The 18,510-nt window shown below is 51.4% G+C and overlaps 1 protein-coding gene across 1 annotated transcript in view; it reads left to right on the top strand.

Annotated features, from left to right (window-relative positions):
* The window catches only part of LOC149468122 (uncharacterized), a 162,572-nt gene that overhangs the window by 91,168 nt on the left and 52,894 nt on the right, over positions 1–18,510 (top strand). The window lies entirely within an intron of this gene.

Consider the following 18,510-nt stretch of genomic DNA (forward strand, 5'->3'; position numbering starts at 1 on the left):
CCCAGAGTACAAAGTGCAGTGGTCAGGAGTATGTGATTTACATCCCAGAGTACAAAGTGCAGTGGTCAGGAGTATGTGATTTACATCCCAGAGTACAAAGTGCAGTGGTCAGGAGTATGTGATTTACATCCCAGAGTAGAGAGTGTAGTGGTCAGGAGTATATGATATACAGAGTGAAGTAGGCAGATGTAGTATGTGATGTACAGCGCACAGTGGGTAACATTGTGTCTTATACAGCCTCAGCAAAAAGAGTGCAGTGGTTAGGAACATTTCACATACAGCCCATCATACAGAGTGCAGTGGTCAGGAGCATATCATATACAGCTCTGTGTACAGAGTGCAGTGGTCAGGAGTATATCTTAGGCCTGTGTACAGAGTGCAGTTGTTAGGATCCGCCAGGTGGTGCCTCTGGCTGCCCACTTGACAGACCTACCCAAAGCGTGGAGTCTAAGTCCCGGTCTGTGCTTTCACCAGGGCCCCTGATGGTGGGGATGGACTTGAAACAGACCAGGACCAGGTCACGACCTCTGAGCAGGCCCACCAGTGGCAGAGGGAACCTCCGGGGATGTATTGGTACCGGGAGAGCCAGATGTGAGGAGGCCGGCAGGACCTAGCAGGATGGATCACGAGTAGTGGGCCCGTGGGGTAGGCGAGGTACAGAATCGGCAGGCGGAGAATCGTCAGGTCACACGCAGGGTCAGCAGGATAAGTCAGTCCGTAGATAGGTCAAGCAAGCCGGGGGTCAGGATGGGAGAAGGCAGAGTAGTCAGGAACAATCCGGGTCAAACACAGGAGAATGCAGAGTAGTCAGGACAATCTGGGTCAAATACAGGAGAATGCAGAGTAGTCAGGACAATCCGGGTCAAATACAGGAGAAGGCAGCGTAGTCAGGGTTAATCAGGGTCAAAAACACAGGTACAGGACTCAGGAACTCAGATAGACCTTGTGGCGATCAGTGACAGTGCAGGGCATCTTTAAATATTGTGCCCTGCACTGTCATTGGCCGCCCGGGAAGCGCCCCCGGGCTGTCATTGGCTGCCCGAGGCGCGCCCGCGGCTCCCACTGCGCATATGCGGCGTCCTGTCATCTGCGGCTCGCCGGGACCTGGTGCTTGTGTCCCGGCGTGAGCCGTCGCCAGCGCGCATGCGCCGGCCGACAGGACGCCGCGATCCCTGACAGCAGTGGTCAGGGTTAGATCTTAGGCCTGTGTACAGAGCACAGTGGTCAGGAACATGTCATATACAGCTTTGTGTAGAGTGCATTGGTAAGGAGTATATCATATACATATCTGTGTACAGAGTGCAGTGGTCAGGAGTATATCTTAGGCCTGTGTACAGAGTGCAGTGGTCAGGAGTATATCTTAGGCCTGTGTACAGAGTGCATTGGTCAGGAGTATGTCATATACAGCCCTGTGTACAGAGTGCAGTGGTCAGGAGTATATCTTAGGCCTGTGTACAGAGCGCACTGGTCAGGATTATATCTTAGTCCTGTGTACAGAGCGCAGTGGTCAGGAGTACATCTTAGGCCTGTGTATAGAGCGCAGTGGTCAGGAGTATGTCATATACTGCCCTGTATATATTGTGCAGTGGTCAGGAGTATGTCATATACTGCCCAGCATGCATAGTACAATGGTCAGGATGTTGTGGTATACAGCCCGGTATACAGAGTACACTGGTGAAGAATATAAACCCTTGTAAGGAATGCAGGTATCCAGCGACAGCAGGGATGACCAGATCGGTGGGCTATGCCTAAGAAATGTGGAATAAGACGGAGTAGGAGGAGTGTGATTACAGGGGGTGTAAAGTCAGAAGTAGAGATGAGCGAATCGAAGTAGGCGAAGTGGAATTCGTTTCGAATATTGGAAAAATTTCGATTCGCGCCGAATCCGAAAATTAGCATACTTCGGATGCGCAAATCGAAATTTTTCCTAAAATGGCGGCGACATGTGCGGCTACGGAGCGGGGATGTCTGGGAAGGCGCGCAGACAAGGCGCGCTGACCCATAATGCATTCATTAATGACATGTGATCGCATTAGCCAATCAGCAGCCAGCCAGCCAGCACTGTGTAATGGTCGAGCTATAAATGGCGGCCATTTTAGAATTCTCCATTTGCCTCCAGTCATTCAAGAGAGGCAGACCGCTCTGTATTAGGGAGAGAGTTAGGGCCACAGAAACGTTACTTAGGGACAGAGAAACGTTACTTAGGGACAGAGAAACGTTACTTAGGGCCACAGAAACGTTACTTAGGGACAGAGAAACGTTACTTAGGGCCACAGAAACGTTACTTAGGGACAGAGAAACGTTACTTAGGGCCACAGAAACGTTACTTAGGGACAGAGAAACGTTACTTAGGGCCACAGAAACGTTACTTAGGGACAGAGAAACGTTACTTAGGGCCACAGAAACGTTATTTAGGGACAGAGAAAAGTTACTTAGGGCCAAAGAAACGTTACTTAGGGACAGAGAATCGTTACTTAGGGCCACAGAAACGTTACTTAGGGACACAGAATTGTTACTGAGGGCCACAGAACCGTTACTTAGGGCCACAGAAACGTTACTTAGGGCCACAGAATTGTTACTCAGGGACAGACACAGAATTGTTACTGAGGGACACAGAATTGTTACTGAGGGCCACAGAACCGTTACTTAGGGCCACAGAAACGTTACTCAGGGACACAGAATTGTTACTGAGGGCCACAGAACCGTTACTTAGGGCCACAGAAACGTTACTTAGGGCCACAGAATTGTTACTCAGGGACAGACACAGAATTGTTACTGAGGGACACAGAATTGTTACTGAGGGCCACAGAACCGTTACTTAGGGCCACAGAAACGTTACTTAGGGCCACAGAAACGTTACTCAGGGACACAGAATTGTTACTGAGGGCCACAGAACCGTTACTTAGGGCCACAGAAACGTTACTTAGGGCCACAGAATTGTTACTCAGGGACAGACACAGAATTGTTACTGAGGGACACAGAATTGTTACTGAGGGCCACAGAACCGTTACTTAGGGCCACAGAAACGTTACTTAGGGCCACAGAAACGTTACTCAGGGACACAGAATTGTTACTGAGGGCCACAGAACCGTTACTTAGGGCCACAGAAACGTTACTTAGGGCCACAGAATTGTTACTCAGGGACAGACACAGAATTGTTACTGAGGGACACAGAATTGTTACTGAGGGCCACAGAACCGTTACTTAGGGCCACAGAAACGTTACTCAGGGACACAGAATTGTTACTGAGGGCCACAGAACCGTTACTTAGGGCCACAGAAACGTTACTTAGGGCCACAGAATTGTTACTCAGGGACAGACACAGAATTGTTACTGAGGGACACAGAATTGTTACTGAGGGCCACAGAACCGTTACTTAGGGCCACAGAAACGTTACTCAGGGACACAGAATTGTTACTGAGGGCCACAGAAACGTTACTTAAGGACACAGAATTGTTACTCAGGGACAGACACAGAATTGTTACTCCGGGACACAGAATTGTTACTGAGGGACACAGAACCGTTACTTAGGGCCACAGAAACGTTACTCAGGGACACAGAATTGTTACTGAGGGCCACAGAACCGTTACTTAGGGCCACAGAAACGTTACTTAGGGACACAGAATTGTTACTCAGGGACAGACACAGAATTGTTACTCCGGGACACAGAATTGTTACTGAGGGACACAGAACCGTTACTTAGGGCCACAGAATTGTTACTCAGGGACAGACACAGAATTGTTACTCAGGGACACAGAATTGTTACTGAGGGACACAGAACCGTTACTTAGGGCCACAGAAACATTACTCAGGGACACAGAATTGTTACTGAGGGCCACAGAACCGTTACTTAGGGCCACAGAAACGTTACTTAGGGACACAGAATTGTTACTCAGGGACAGACACAGAATTGTTACTCCGGGACACAGAATTATTACTGAGGGCCACAGAACCGTTACTTATGGCCACAGAAACGTTACTCGGACACAGAATTGTTACTGAGGGCCACAGAACCGTTACTTAGGGCCACAGAAACGTTACTTAGGGCCACAGAATTGTTACTCAGGGACAGACACAGAATTGTTACTGAGGGACACAGAATTGCTACTGAGGGCCACAGAACCGTTACTTAGGGCCACAGAAACGTTACTCAGGGACACAGAATTGTTACTGAGGGCCACAGAACCGTTACTTAGGGCCACAGAAATGTTACTTAGGGACACAGAATTGTTACTCAGGGACAGACACAGAATTGTTACTCCGGGACACAGAATTGTTACTGAGGGCCACAGAACCGTTACTTAGGGCCACATAATTGTTACTCAGGGACAGACACAGAATTGTTACTCAGGGACACAGAATTGTTACTGAGGGACACAGAACCGTTACTTAGGGCCACAGAAACGTTACTCAGGGACACAGAATTGTTACTGAGGGCCACAGAACCGTTACTTAGGGCCACAGAAACGTTACTTAGGGACACAGAATTGTTACTCAGGGACAGACACAGAATTGTTACTGAGGGACACAGAATTGTTACTGAGGGCCACAGAACCGTTACTTAGGGCCACAGAAACGTTACTCGGACACAGAATTGTTACTGAGGGACACAGAATTGTTACTCAGGGCCACATAATTGTTACTCAGGGACAGACACAGAATTGTTACTCAGGGACAGACACAGAATTGTTACTCAGGGACACAGAATCGTTGAATTAAAGAGTATATCAGACAACATGCAGAGGAGTGGCAGAGGAGGCAATGTTTTAGGAGCGAGCAGACGTGGCAGCAGAGGAAGGGGTCGAGGCAGCACTAGTCGCAGCCAGAGGCCAGTGCTCCCGGTGTCATCCAGCGGTCGTGTCTCCACCGACAACCCTGCCGTCATCGATTGGTTGGCTCGGTCGTCTTCCTCTTCCCAGGTCACCTCTGACACCTACAGCCAACGGTCGGTGTGTACGTCAGACACAACCGTTAGTTGGCATGGCCCGGGAGCAAGCCCACTGAAATCACGTGTCCTCTACCTGCCCCTGTCCTTTGCTGTTCCCTCACCAAGCGAAGTATCGCATGCTGTGGGCTCAGCCCCACTGTACAGTGAGGAAGAGCTAACAGAGGGCGGTCAGGAACGGGGGGAGACATCCGCCTTTTCAGCAGCCAGGCGAAGAAGTACTGGCGAGGAGAGTGGCTCGGTAGCCGGTCTAGAGACAGGTCTGTCTCCTGACCCAGACGCAGCCGAGGGGGCTAGTAGTGAGGCGGAGACCCTAATTGATGATGATGAGGCTGATCACACTTGGCAGCCTCGTCGTCATCAGGCAATTTCTTCCGCATCATCAGGAGAAGAGGGTGCCAGCTTGGCAGCGAGCGAAACAGTCGGTGGGTTGCCCAGGAGGCAGCAGGGTCGCAGCAGTGTCAGTGGAGCCAAACGGCCACGGAGTACAGCACCAGCTCCACTGCAGCCAACCACCACGGCCAGTAGTGGTGCCGGTGCGCACGGAGGAAGTATCAGTCAGCCAGTGAGGAGTAGCGGGGGCAAAGTTTCCTACTCGGCGGTGTGGCAATTTTTCGTCAAGCCGCCCGAGGAAGTAAACGTAGCCGTATGTCGACTATGTGGCCAGAAAGTCAAGCGTGGCCAGGGGGCCCATGTTGGGACTACAGCGTTGCGTCAGCATATGCAGCGTCGCCATTTGGTGGCCTGGGAAAACCGTGATAAAGATACGGCGGTTCTGCCTGACCCAGCCCCCGCTCCATCACCCGCTCCGTTACTTGCTCCGTCACCCGACGTCAATCGCCCTCTATCAGCCAGTCAAGGCTCCAACACCTCTGCTGAGGGGAGTTGTCGCTCGTTGGCATCTTCCGCTCGTTCAGATGCTCCTTCTCCTGCTACTCCTCTTCACGGATTCCGTCAGCAGTCTTTCTTGGAATCCGTTTCCAAGAGACAACAGTTTGCGAGCACGCACCCGACGGTGCAAAAGCTGAACGTCCTCCTGTCCAAGTTGCTGGTGCTGCAGTCCCTCCCTTTCCAAGTGGTGGACTCAGCACCTTTCCGAGAAATGATGGCTTGTGCCGCGCCGCGGTGGAGAGTGCCAAGCCGGCATTTCTTCGCCAAAAAGGCAGTGCCAGCCCTGCATTCACATGTAGAAGAGATGGTGGGCCAGTCTTTGAGCATGTCGGTCTCTGCCAAAGTGCACGGCAGCGCCGACGTGTGGAGCTGTAACTACGGTCAGGGACAGTACATGTCATTTACGGCACACTGGGTGAACGTGGTGCCGGCACAGCCGCACCAGCAACTTGGACAGGTCACGACGCTTTTGCCTCCACGTTTGCATGTCCTTGGTCCAGCAAACATGTCCGCCTCTACCACCTCTTCTTCCGCCGTGTCCTCAGCCGCCACCCCCGTGCCAAGTCCCATTACCCGACCGGCATATCACATGTGCAGGGCGCAACGGTGTCACGCTGTGCTGCACCTGGTATGCCTTGGCGAACGTAGTCACACAGGGGAGGAACTTCTGAGTGTAATGAACAGAGAAATCGACAGATGGCTGTCTCCGCGCAAACTGAAAATCGGAACCATGTTGACCGACAACGGAAAGAACATGGTGTCTGCTCTGCGTCAAGGAAGGTTGTGCCATGCGCCATGCATGGCTCACGTGTTCAATCTGGTTGTCAAGCGGTTCCTAAAATCCACCATCCCACTGCAAGACATCCTTAAAATGTCACGTAAACTTTGCATGCATTTCAGCCATTCCTACACCGCAAAGCACACCCTCCTTGAGCTGCAGCGGCAGAACGGAATTCCACAGCATCGCCTGATCTGCGACGTTGCAACAAGGTGGAATTCAACCCTACACATGTTAGACCGCCTTTACGAGCAGCGAAAGGCCATCACCGATTTCCTGATGTTACAAGCGGATAAAGGTACTCCCCTGTGTAACTTCGATGTCAGCCATTGGCAGCTCATGCGTGACACCTGCCGCTTGCTCAGGCCCTTTGAGGAGGCCACGCTATTCGTGAGTCGGCAGGACTATGGGATGAACGACGTCATTCCTCTGTTGCACGTCCTGGAACAAATGCTGTTAACAATGGCTGGTCAGGGTGCGGTAGACGTGGCGCACAGATCTCAACGCCACATGACCCCTGTGGGGGCAGGACAGGAAGAAGAGGAGGAGGTAGAGGAGGACATTTGTGCTCAGGAATTATTGAGTGAAATGGGTGGTTTTTCCACTCAGCGGACAGGAGTGGAGGAGCAGGAGCATCTGGTAGAGGAGGAGGAGGAGACAGAGGACCCAGACGCACCGTGGCAGTATGCTGTGGAGATGGAGGCAGGGAGTCCCTCGCATTCCTTGGCGCAAATGGCCCATAGCATGCTCGTTTGCTTGCGTAGCGACAGCCGAATAATAACCATCAGACAGAGGGATGACTTTTGGCTGTCCACCTTGTTGGACCCTCGCTACCGTTCCAAAATGGTGGCCTTTTTCACACCTGCTGAGAGGGAGGCCAAAATTACGTACTATAAAAACCACCTATGTAGTCAGTTGGTCTCTGCCTTTCTGCGCCAACGTCCATCCTCAGACACTGTGGGCCCTGTGCGCTCGCGTTCCGCTGCCATGGCAGCAGGGGAGGGGTGGGGTGGTAGGAGCAGTGGCAGCTCCACCAGCAGCGGCTGCCTCAGTCTGCAGTCGATGATGAGTAGCTTTCTTCACCAGCGCAGTGAGGAAACTACTAATCAGCCGCAGCAGCAGCAGCAGCATCAGGTGGACCTGGAGCAGGAGCTCAAACAACAGGCTTGGGCCTACTTGGACAGCACCCTGCCAACCGAGGTAGACAATCCCCTTGACTACTGGGCAACGAAACTTGACCTTTGGCCCCAACTAGCTGAATTTGCCCTTGAAAGGCTGTCATGCCCGGCCAGTAGCGTGGCATCGGAGCGCGTGTTTAGTGCGGCAGGAGGTATTGTAACTCCGCGGAGGACACGACTGTCCACCCAAACTGTGGAGAGACTCACGTTTGTGAAAATGAATCAGGCGTGGATTAGTCTGGATTTCAAACCACCAGTTCCTGACACAACTGACTAAATCCGCCATGAATCATGCCCCAAACATGTGCCACTTTCAGGTCTCCGCACACTGCTGCTGGGTTCCATTTTGTCATAGGGTGCTGGCAGATTACGGGCCTCCCATAGCTGCTGCCAGGCCCCTAATCTGCCATGGGCCCCTGTACCGCCTCCTCACGCTGCTGCAAGGTCCACAGTGTCTCATGGGTCCCTGTACCGCCTCCCATTGCTGCTGCCAGGCCCCTAATCTGCCATGGGCCCCCGTACCGCCTCCTCATGCTGCTGCCAGGTCCACAGTGTGTCATGCCATGTGCCACTTTCAGGTCTCCTCACACTGCTGCTGGGTTCCATTTTGTCATAGGATGCTGGCAGATTACGGGCCTCACATTGCTGCGGCCAGGCCCCTAATCTGCCATGGGCCCCTGTACCGCCTCCTCACGCTGCTGCAAGGTCCACAGTGTGTCATGCCATGTGCCACTTTCAGGTCTCCTCACACTGCTGGTGTGTTTCATTTTGTCATAGGGTGCTGGCAGATTACGGGCCTCCCATAGCTGCTGCCAGGCCCCTAATCTGCCATGGGCCCCTGTACCGCCTCCTCACGCTGCTGCAAGGTCCACAGTGTGTCATGCCATGGGCCACTTTCAGGTCTCCTCACACTGCTGGTGTGTTTCATTTTGTCATAGGATGCTGGCAGATTACGTGCCTCACATTGCTGCGGCCAGGCCCCTAATCTGCCATGGGCCCCTGTACCGCCTCCTCACGCTGCTGCCAGGTCCACAGTGTGTCATGGGTCCCTGTACCGCCTCCCATTGCTGCTGTCTCCAACGCCACACTCTGCCATGTGCCACTATCAGGTCTCCTCACACTGCTGCTGGGTTCCATTTTGTCATAGGATGCTGGCAGATTACGGGCCTCACATTGCTGCGGCCAGGCCCCTAATCTGCCATGGGCCCCTGTACAGCCTCCTCACGCTGCTGCAAGGTCCACAGTGTGTCATGCCATGTGCCACTTTCAGGTCTCCTCACACTGCTGGTGTGTTTCATTTTGTCATAGGATGCTGGCAGATTACGTGCCTCACATTGCTGCGGCCAGGCCCCTAATGTGCCATGGGCCCCTGTACCGCCTCCTCACGCTGCTGCCAGGTCCACAGTGTCTCATGGGTCCCTGTACCGCCTCCCATTGCTGCTGTTTCCATCGCCACACTCTGCCATGTGCCACTTTCAGGTCTCCTCACACTCCTGCTGGTTTCCATTTTGTCATAGGTTGCTGGCAGATTACAGGCCTCCCATAGGTGCTGCCAGGCCCCAAATCTGCCATGGGCCCCCGTACCGCCTCGTCACGCTGCTGCTGGGTCCACAGTGTGTCATGGGTCCCTGTACGGCCTCCCATTGCTGCTGTTTCCATCGCCACACTCTGCCATGTGCCACTTTCAGGTCTCCTCACACTCCTGCTGGTTTCCATTTTGTCATAGGTTGCTGGCAGATTACAGGCCTCCCATAGGTGCTGCCAGGCCCCAAATCTGCCATGGGCCCCCGTACCGCCTCGTCACGCTGCTGCTAGGTCCACAGTGTGTCATGGGTCCCTGTACGGCCTCCCATTGCTGCTGTTTCCATCGCCACACTCTGCCATGTGCCACTTTCAGGTCTCCTCACACTCCTGCTGGTTTCCATTTTGTCATAGGTTGCTGGCAGATTACAGGCCTCCCATAGGTGCTGCCAGGCCCCAAATCTGCCATGGGCCCCCGTACCGCCTCCTCATGCTGCTGCCAGGTCCACAGTGTGTCATGCCATGTGCCACTTTCAGGTCTCCTCACACTGCTGCTGGGTTCCATTTTGTCATAGGATGCTGGCAGATTACGGGCCTCACATTGCTGCGGCCAGGCCCCTAATCTGCCATGGGCCCCTGTACCGCCTCCTCACGCTGCTGCAAGGTCCACAGTGTGTCATGCCATGTGCCACTTTCAGGTCTCCTCACACTGCTGGTGTGTTTCATTTTGTCATAGGGTGCTGGCAGATTACGGGCCTCCCATAGCTGCTGCCAGGCCCCTAATCTGCCATGGGCCCCTGTACCGCCTCCTCACGCTGCTGCAAGGTCCACAGTGTGTCATGCCATGTGCCACTTTCAGGTCTCCTCACACTGCTGGTGTGTTTCATTTTGTCATAGGATGCTGGCAGATTACGTGCCTCACATTGCTGCGGCCAGGCCCCTAATCTGCCATGGGCCCCTGTACCGCCTCCTCACGCTGCTGCCAGGTCCACAGTGTGTCATGGGTCCCTGTACCGCCTCCCATTGCTGCTGTCTCCAACGCCACACTCTGCCATGTGCCACTATCAGGTCTCCTCACACTGCTGCTGGGTTCCATTTTGTCATAGGATGCTGGCAGATTACGGGCCTCACATTGCTGCGGCCAGGCCCCTAATCTGCCATGGGCCCCTGTACAGCCTCCTCATGCTGCTGCAAGGTCCACAGTGTGTCATGCCATGTGCCACTTTCAGGTCTCCTCACACTGCTGGTGTGTTTCATTTTGTCATAGGATGCTGGCAGATTACGTGCCTCACATTGCTGCGGCCAGGCCCCTAATGTGCCATGGGCCCCTGTACCGCCTCCTCACGCTGCTGCCAGGTCCACAGTGTCTCATGGGTCCCTGTACCGCCTCCCATTGCTGCTGTTTCCATCGCCACACTCTGCCATGTGCCACTTTCAGGTCTCCTCACACTCCTGCTGGTTTCCATTTTGTCATAGGTTGCTGGCAGATTACAGGCCTCCCATAGGTGCTGCCAGGCCCCAAATCTGCCATGGGCCCCCGTACCGCCTCGTCACGCTGCTGCTGGGTCCACAGTGTGTCATGGGTCCCTGTACGGCCTCCCATTGCTGCTGTTTCCATCGCCACACTCTGCCATGTGCCACTTTCAGGTCTCCTCACACTCCTGCTGGTTTCCATTTTGTCATAGGTTGCTGGCAGATTACAGGCCTCCCATAGGTGCTGCCAGGCCCCAAATCTGCCATGGGCCCCCGTACCGCCTCGTCACGCTGCTGCTAGGTCCACAGTGTGTCATGGGTCCCTGTACGGCCTCCCATTGCTGCTGTTTCCATCGCCACACTCTGCCATGTGCCACTTTCAGGTCTCCTCACACTCCTGCTGGTTTCCATTTTGTCATAGGTTGCTGGCAGATTACAGGCCTCCCATAGGTGCTGCCAGGCCCCAAATCTGCCATGGGCCCCCGTACCGCCTCGTCACGCTGCTGCTGGGTCCACAGTGTGTCATGGGTCCCTGTACCGCCTCCCATTGCTCCCACTCTGCCATGTGCCACTTTCAGGTCTCCTCACACTCCTGCTGGTTTCCATTTTGTCATAGGTTGCTGGCAGATTACAGGCCTCCCATAGGTGCTGCCAGGCCCCAAATCTGCCATGGGCCCCCGGACCGCCTCGTCACGCTGCTGCTGGGTCCACAGTGTGTCATGGGTCCCTGTACGGCCTCCCATTGCTCCCACTCTGCCATGTGCCACTTTCAGGTCTCCTCACACTCCTGCTGGTTTCCATTTTGTCATAGGTTGCTGGCAGATTACAGGCCTCCCATAGGTGCTGCCAGGCCCCAAATCTGCCATGGGCCCCCGGACCGCCTCGTCACGCTGCTGCTGGGTCCACAGTGTGTCATGGGTCCCTGTACCGCCTCCCATTGCTCCCACTCTGCCATGTGCCACTTTCAGGTCTCCTCACACTCCTGCTGGTTTCCATTTTGTCATAGGTTGCTGGCAGATTACAGGCCTCCCATAGGTGCTGCCAGGCCCCAAATCTGCCATGGGCCCCCATACCGCCTCGTCACGCTGCTGCTGGGTCCACAGTGTGTCATGGGTCCCTGTACCGCCTCCCATTGCTCCCACTCTGCCATGTGCCACTTTCAGGTCTCCTCACACTCCTGCTGGTTTCCATTTTGTCATAGGTTGCTGGCAGATTACAGGCCTCCCATAGGTGCTGCCAGGCCCCAAATCTGCCATGGGCCCCCATACCGCCTCGTCACGCTGCTGCTGGGTCCACAGTGTGTCATGGGTCCCTGTACGGCCTCCCATTGCTGCTGTTTCCATCGCCACACTCTGCCATGTGCCACTTTCAGGTCTCCTCACACTCCTGCTGGTTTCCATTTTGTCATAGGTTGCTGGCAGATTACAGGCCTCCCATAGGTGCTGCCAGGCCCCAAATCTGCCATGGGCCCCCGTACCGCCTCGTCACGCTGCTGCTAGGTCCACAGTGTGTCATGGGTCCCTGTACCGCCTCCCATTGCTGCTGTCTCCATCGCCACACTCTGCCATGTGCCACTTTCAGGTCTCCTCACACTCCTGCTGGTTTCCATTTTGTCATAGGGTGCTGTATGGCCTCCCATTGCTGCTGCCTCCACCGCCACACTGTGGCTCCAAACACTGGTTTTGGCCCCGTGACTGGCCAAATGAGTGAAGTGTGCGGTGATTCTAAGATCGACGGCACTCATCTGCATGTCATACTGACTGACAGTATTATTTCTCTTCCCCAGCAGACTCCCAGGGCATTTAAATTAAAGGTACAGTGTTCTGCACTAATATTAAGTCTCTCTGAAGCCTAGAAACACCCTTTTTTAAGTTAAATTCACAGCGAATATATTCGACTCAAATCAAATTTTTTCCACGAATTCGCCGAATCAGTCGAATCGAATTTTTGAATACTTCGCTCATCTCTAGTCAGAAGGTTTGTTACCTCCATGCATTCTATATATGAAGGTAAATACCCTTCTCTGTGCAGCAGCCCCCCCCCAATACTCACCTGAGCCCCATCCTGATCCAGCAATGTGCTCAAGATCCTCTGCAGTCTGGGGTCTCTCCCTCCTCATTGGCTGAGACAGGAGCAGGGGCCATTGGCTCCTGCTGCTGTCAATCATGGCCAGTGAGCCAATAAGGGAGAGGGGACTTTGTGGACACACAGAGCAGCGGCTTGCTCCTGAGCCTGCTTGGATGCCCCATAACAAGCTGCTTACTGTGGGGACAATCATCAGGAAGGAGGGGCCAGAGCGCCTTTGGGGGACCCGAGAAGAGGAGGATCCAGGCTGCTCTGTGCAAACCATCACACACAGTAGTAAGTATGACATGTTTGTTTTAAAAGAAAAAAAATGTTGCCTTTACAATCACTTTAAGTCTTGTTTACTAATCGACACGACACCCTCCGACACCCACAGACCATAAACAAAGCAAAAGTGACAGCAAATAACCAACCCAACTATAATACACTGTGTACAAATGGAGGGAAGCTGACATACACCGGGCAGAATCAGGGGAGCAGAGATGGGGGAACAGGATGCAGGAAACCAGAATCAAGGAAAGTATATGTAGTGATCCCCCCGTAGGGGCTGCTTAAGTTTGTTCACTCCGCCACTCTGCCTCTCAACCCCAAGAACTGTCTCAGCCCCAACTGACACCCCTGACAATAGTGAAGTACAAGGACCAATGAAAAGCACACACGGTATAATAAACACAGAGATCAGCTTTACTGTAAGACCTCTATGGGAAGTAATAAACATGAACAACAGGTATATGTTTGGAGAATCAAGAGAACAGCAAATCCTGAGACCGGAAGCAATATAACTCACTTTTACACTCAGGCTGCTTTCAGGGGATTCCAACCGTGAATAACCCCAAGAGCAGAGGAAACACTTACATGGGACCTCAAAATGGGTCTAAACCCCTTTACATAAACTCAGCTCTATGATGTCCAAGCAGGAGGAGAGCAGAAGGATGACTCTCTGTGGTGTCAGACTTCTCCCTTCTAACCCCCGACACCACAAGCCCAATAGGCAAACACTGCGCCCAACTGATGCTTCATAGCTACTTTCCAAGGTAGAGCTATTCCCTCCCACACCATGCAATATAGAGGCCTGAATACGCATGCGCGTGCCCGTATGGCACCAGTAACTTCAGTCTCTTGGTAACTGGATGAATGTTGGGGTCTTCAGCGAGACACTTTCATTGGTGCACTTAAACTCCTTAAACACTTAAAGTATAATTGTAATCCTGTGGCAGTATGTGTGCCGTGTTCCTGTCATCTGACAGTGGGAGAAATCCCTCTCACCAGATCCTGTGACTAAGGCCCAAACCATGGTCCTGGAAATGACCGGCTCCTGTGGTCACCTCACCATGAGCCCTTCACACTGTCGGTGTAGGCACTGTACTGTAGACCACATCTCTCAGGTTGGATGTTCCTTTGTCTGATCCAGATCACCAAGCATGCAGTGCACTGCCCATAAGCACTTCTTTCCCAGGTCCAATCTCTCTCCTGCCACATGCAATCTCCCCCTCCTCAGGAGAAACCCCCAAGATGGATCCCTCCACTCTGCTCTCCCTAAGCATGATGGCTTTCGTAGTTCTTTTTTAATTCTATCTCCATATCAGCCTATAAGGCCGTTTCTGTTCAAGACTCCATCGTCCACAATGCTTTGCACCTGCACTTCCTGTTTGACAGAGTCCTTGTCATTGGCTCCTTTAATGGCTCTTATTATTGGCTCTCTCACTCTCTTACAGTCTGAGAGGAGAAGGGGGGGCTGAAATCCCTCACTGCTTTGTCTGTGTCAGGGCAAGTGTCAGGTTACACAGGAGAGGCCAGTCAGCAGATCACAGCCATGAGACAGGATTAATATCTCCTGCTACACATACAAGATACAGGACACAGGATCCAGCAGGGAAGCGGCTCACAGGCAGAACACTGAGGAACTGATGAAAACTACGGGGGGATTATATACCTTCCCAGCAGCCAGCATCAGGTGGAGCCTCATTACTGACACCTTCTGTCTACTGGGAGACACAGCAATGTCTCCTCTCTACTTCCTCCTGACTTACCTCACCCAGAGCTTCCTGTCTGTACCTGACATCACTTCCTGTCTGTACCTGACATCACTTCTTGTCTGTAACTGACATCACCTCCCGTCTGTACCTGACATCACTTCCTGTCTGTATCTGACATCACTTCCTGTCTGGGTAGAAGGGCACTCACCACCTGGTGGAGCTCAGAGGAACTGCAGCTCCAAGAAATGTCTCATAGTTTGAACCTTATTGTTTCCAAGTGTACTTGAATGATCATGTCCATGTCTGGCAGATTCCAGGACTCTTCAGCGTGGCAGTGAGGTGATGACTCCGGAACACTCTCTGGGTTCCATTACCAGACACTGCAATTATACCCGACTGCAGGAGCCACCATCTCCTTTCCTACAGTGAAAGTATAATTGTGACATCAGCAGAGAGGTAGTGGGAGGGTGGGATCAGGTAAGTACCACCACTGACCACCAATGCTGGGCTGGGGGTACACTTTATTCTCACTGACACCAACAATGGGGCTTATTTTATCTCACTGACTCCAACAATGGGGCTTATTATATCTCACTGACACCAACAATGGGGCTTATTTTATCTCACTGACACCAACAATGGGGATTATTTTATCTCACTGACACCAACAATGGGGATTATTTTATCTCACTGACACCAACAATGGAGCTTATTTTATCTCACTGACATCAACGATGGAGCTTATTTTATCTCACTGACATCAACGATGGAGCTTATTTTATCTCACTGACACCAATGATGGATGTCAAGGAAATCATGCCCACGGTGACTGGGTAGCTGGAGTGAGATCCTTGATTGGTGGAGAAGGAATGAGGGTGGGGCTTTCTCTGAATTCTCTAGAATTCTCATCTGCTGACAATTGATGGACTGATCTGAATTCTGTGTGAAATATATCTGGTTGTTAATGATTGGCTGGAAATCAGGCGGTCACACCCCTAACCGATGACTCCTCATCTGTCGGCAGGTTTCCCCACTGACAGCTGAATGTCCACAAAAGAATTGTCAGCAATTACAAATTGTGGAAAACCCCTCAGAATGTCTCTGAGAAGAAATGATATTTTATCTTCTCTCCAACTCAGACTATATATGTCTTAGACGTAAGAGGCCCAAAATCCCGAGTCCCTGTCAGGTCTGAGCTCCAGCCGGATACAATCACCTTCTCCACTCACATAGTTTGCTTTTGTAAATGAAGTGAGTACAGAATTGAGGAAAGCGAGGACACCCGGCAACAATGGGATTCTGTCCTATCTCCTGCACCCGGAGCAAATGAACAACATGTACCAGCCTTCCCAGCCCCATCAATGTACACTGTGGAGGCATCTTGTATGTAGACTCTGGATTCAACAAACCAGCAGCCTGGCCATTCAGGAACATACCATTGTTCAGCTCTGGGGGGGGGGAACAAACATCTCTCATGGGAAGGAGCTCTGGGGAGTCAACAGACCAATCTTTCATCTATACATATGTTTCCATCTCTCCACATCACTCCATTCTTTTTCTGGACAAAACCATTATAAATATCAGCGACAGATTTACAAATCTAGGATTTTACAATGAGAACACAATGTCACAAGGGATCTATAAAAGATTTTATCCGGACACAAGATCCCATTGTAAGAAAGGAATTCTGAATATGAACAGCGACTGTTATGTGGGATCCCATTATATTCAGTGCGGGGAAATGTATCTTTTATATTTTACTGAAACCTTAGATAATAAATTACATTTATGTCCCAGAAATTAACTTTACTGTATTTTTAACTGAAATTGTACCTTTCATAAATCATTGCACTAATATTGTGTAAAATAATCAAAAATCATAAAACATCAGAACTACTAACAATTTATCCTCTAGTGTGTCTGCTGTTGTGAAGAAATATATATAATATTTGGGGGATTTAAGTAATTTTAAGGTAGAAATTATTTTTAAAACATGTAAACAAAAGAATTAAAAATGTCTCCAGGACTCCATGGACCCCTTCATTCCACACAGTCTCCAGGAACCGGGAAACCACAGAGAAACCAAGTGTCCCCCGACTTCCTCTCCAGGCTGGGATGTCACCCTGGTTGGGGGCCCCCTACAGTAGAAGAAGCAGACTGCACCTGCCTACATCTTCTTTATGCTTTGTCTGATCAGGATGGCGGTCATTTCTCCCTGAACACGGAGCCCCCTAAACACGAGGTAAACGTGGTGCAGCATTGAGCCCCGTCCAGCTGTAGTGTATACTTTGACAGGCTGCAGGCAGCGGGGCTGGACACTGTACCTGTGCCTACCAGGTGTATTATAATGCCAGCATTGCACCCACAGGGGCCGGACCCCCCATGTACAAGGGGCCTAAGAGATACCATCAGCTGGTGTCCCATTCCACCAGACCCCTATAACTGGAAGAGGACATGTTTGGGGGGATGTGTTGTAGAAGAACTCAGACCACGGTATTGTGCGATGAAATTATAATTCAACTTTATTAATCATATATATGTGACACTTTAACAACAGAAGAAAAGAGATAAATTGTTTACATTTCAAGGATCTATTTATACCATTTATATCATCTATGCTAAGAAACTGATTAACATATGACACACCCCTCATTAATACCAGCCCCGCCCACTTATGTGACCCTCCAAACATCCAAATCCCTGTAAATTCCCAGAAGACACTTTCATGTTTTATCCATAACAAGCTGATTGGGTACAAGAGAACCCCAAGCCCCTCCTGCTCATTCCCACACAACAAGTCCATGTCACCATCTACAAGGTGAGAGGACCTGAAGGAGAACAAGACCAGGACCACCAGGACCATCGCCTGACTGAAGCCATGCTCACATTTCTTTCTAATGCTGCTTCTATGGTCTCCTCAGATACGGATTTGTCAGATGTACATTAGTGGAACCCTTTCACTCCGGCCAATGTAAGGTTTCCATCAGCAGCAGCACGGCCTTATAGCTACAGCACCCGGGGGTTGTCTACATTTGTTAGGCCAACTGTCAGCTTTCTGGTGGAAGTGATTCAGCCGCACTGAAGGTCCTCCCCCCACCATGTATACCGGGCTCAGCTGTCCCTCCTGCAAGCCCAAGACAGACATGGTGGGTGTCAGTGGTGAGGGCAGAAGGAGATCAGCAAACATCTGATCTCTGATCTCCCCTTCAGTGAATGAATGTGGGAGGTGGGAGATTATGTCATTTCTGGGTTCAGCGCTGTCATTCTTCAGTCACTATGGTTTGAGAAGGAGCTGATTAGGCATGATCTGTGCTTGAACATCTTTCTTAGGGTACAGAGGTAACATTAGGGGTCTAATAATGTTCTGATGTCTCTTTAAAGAGGACCTGTGACCAGAAATATGTACCACAGGGGGGCTATCAACCCCCTATATGACAGAAGCCATGTTAAGTGTAAAAAGAGATGAAAAAAATTTAAGTAACATTATAAAAATAAAAACCCATAAAACAAATCACACGACACATTTTACATATCATTGCACAAGCGAGAGTGAGAACAATAATTCTGAGGCCATCGTTCACGGGTAACTATCTGAACTTATAACCTATAAAGGCTCTTAAAGCGTCAAACTGAAGTTTGTCACCATTTCACAAGTACACACAG

Source organism: Staurois parvus, unplaced genomic scaffold, assembly GCF_062004578.1.
Source record: "Staurois parvus isolate SC_StPar_1 unplaced genomic scaffold, SC_StPar_1.0 ptg000092l, whole genome shotgun sequence".
NCBI classification, from domain to species: Eukaryota; Metazoa; Chordata; class Amphibia; order Anura; family Ranidae; genus Staurois; species Staurois parvus.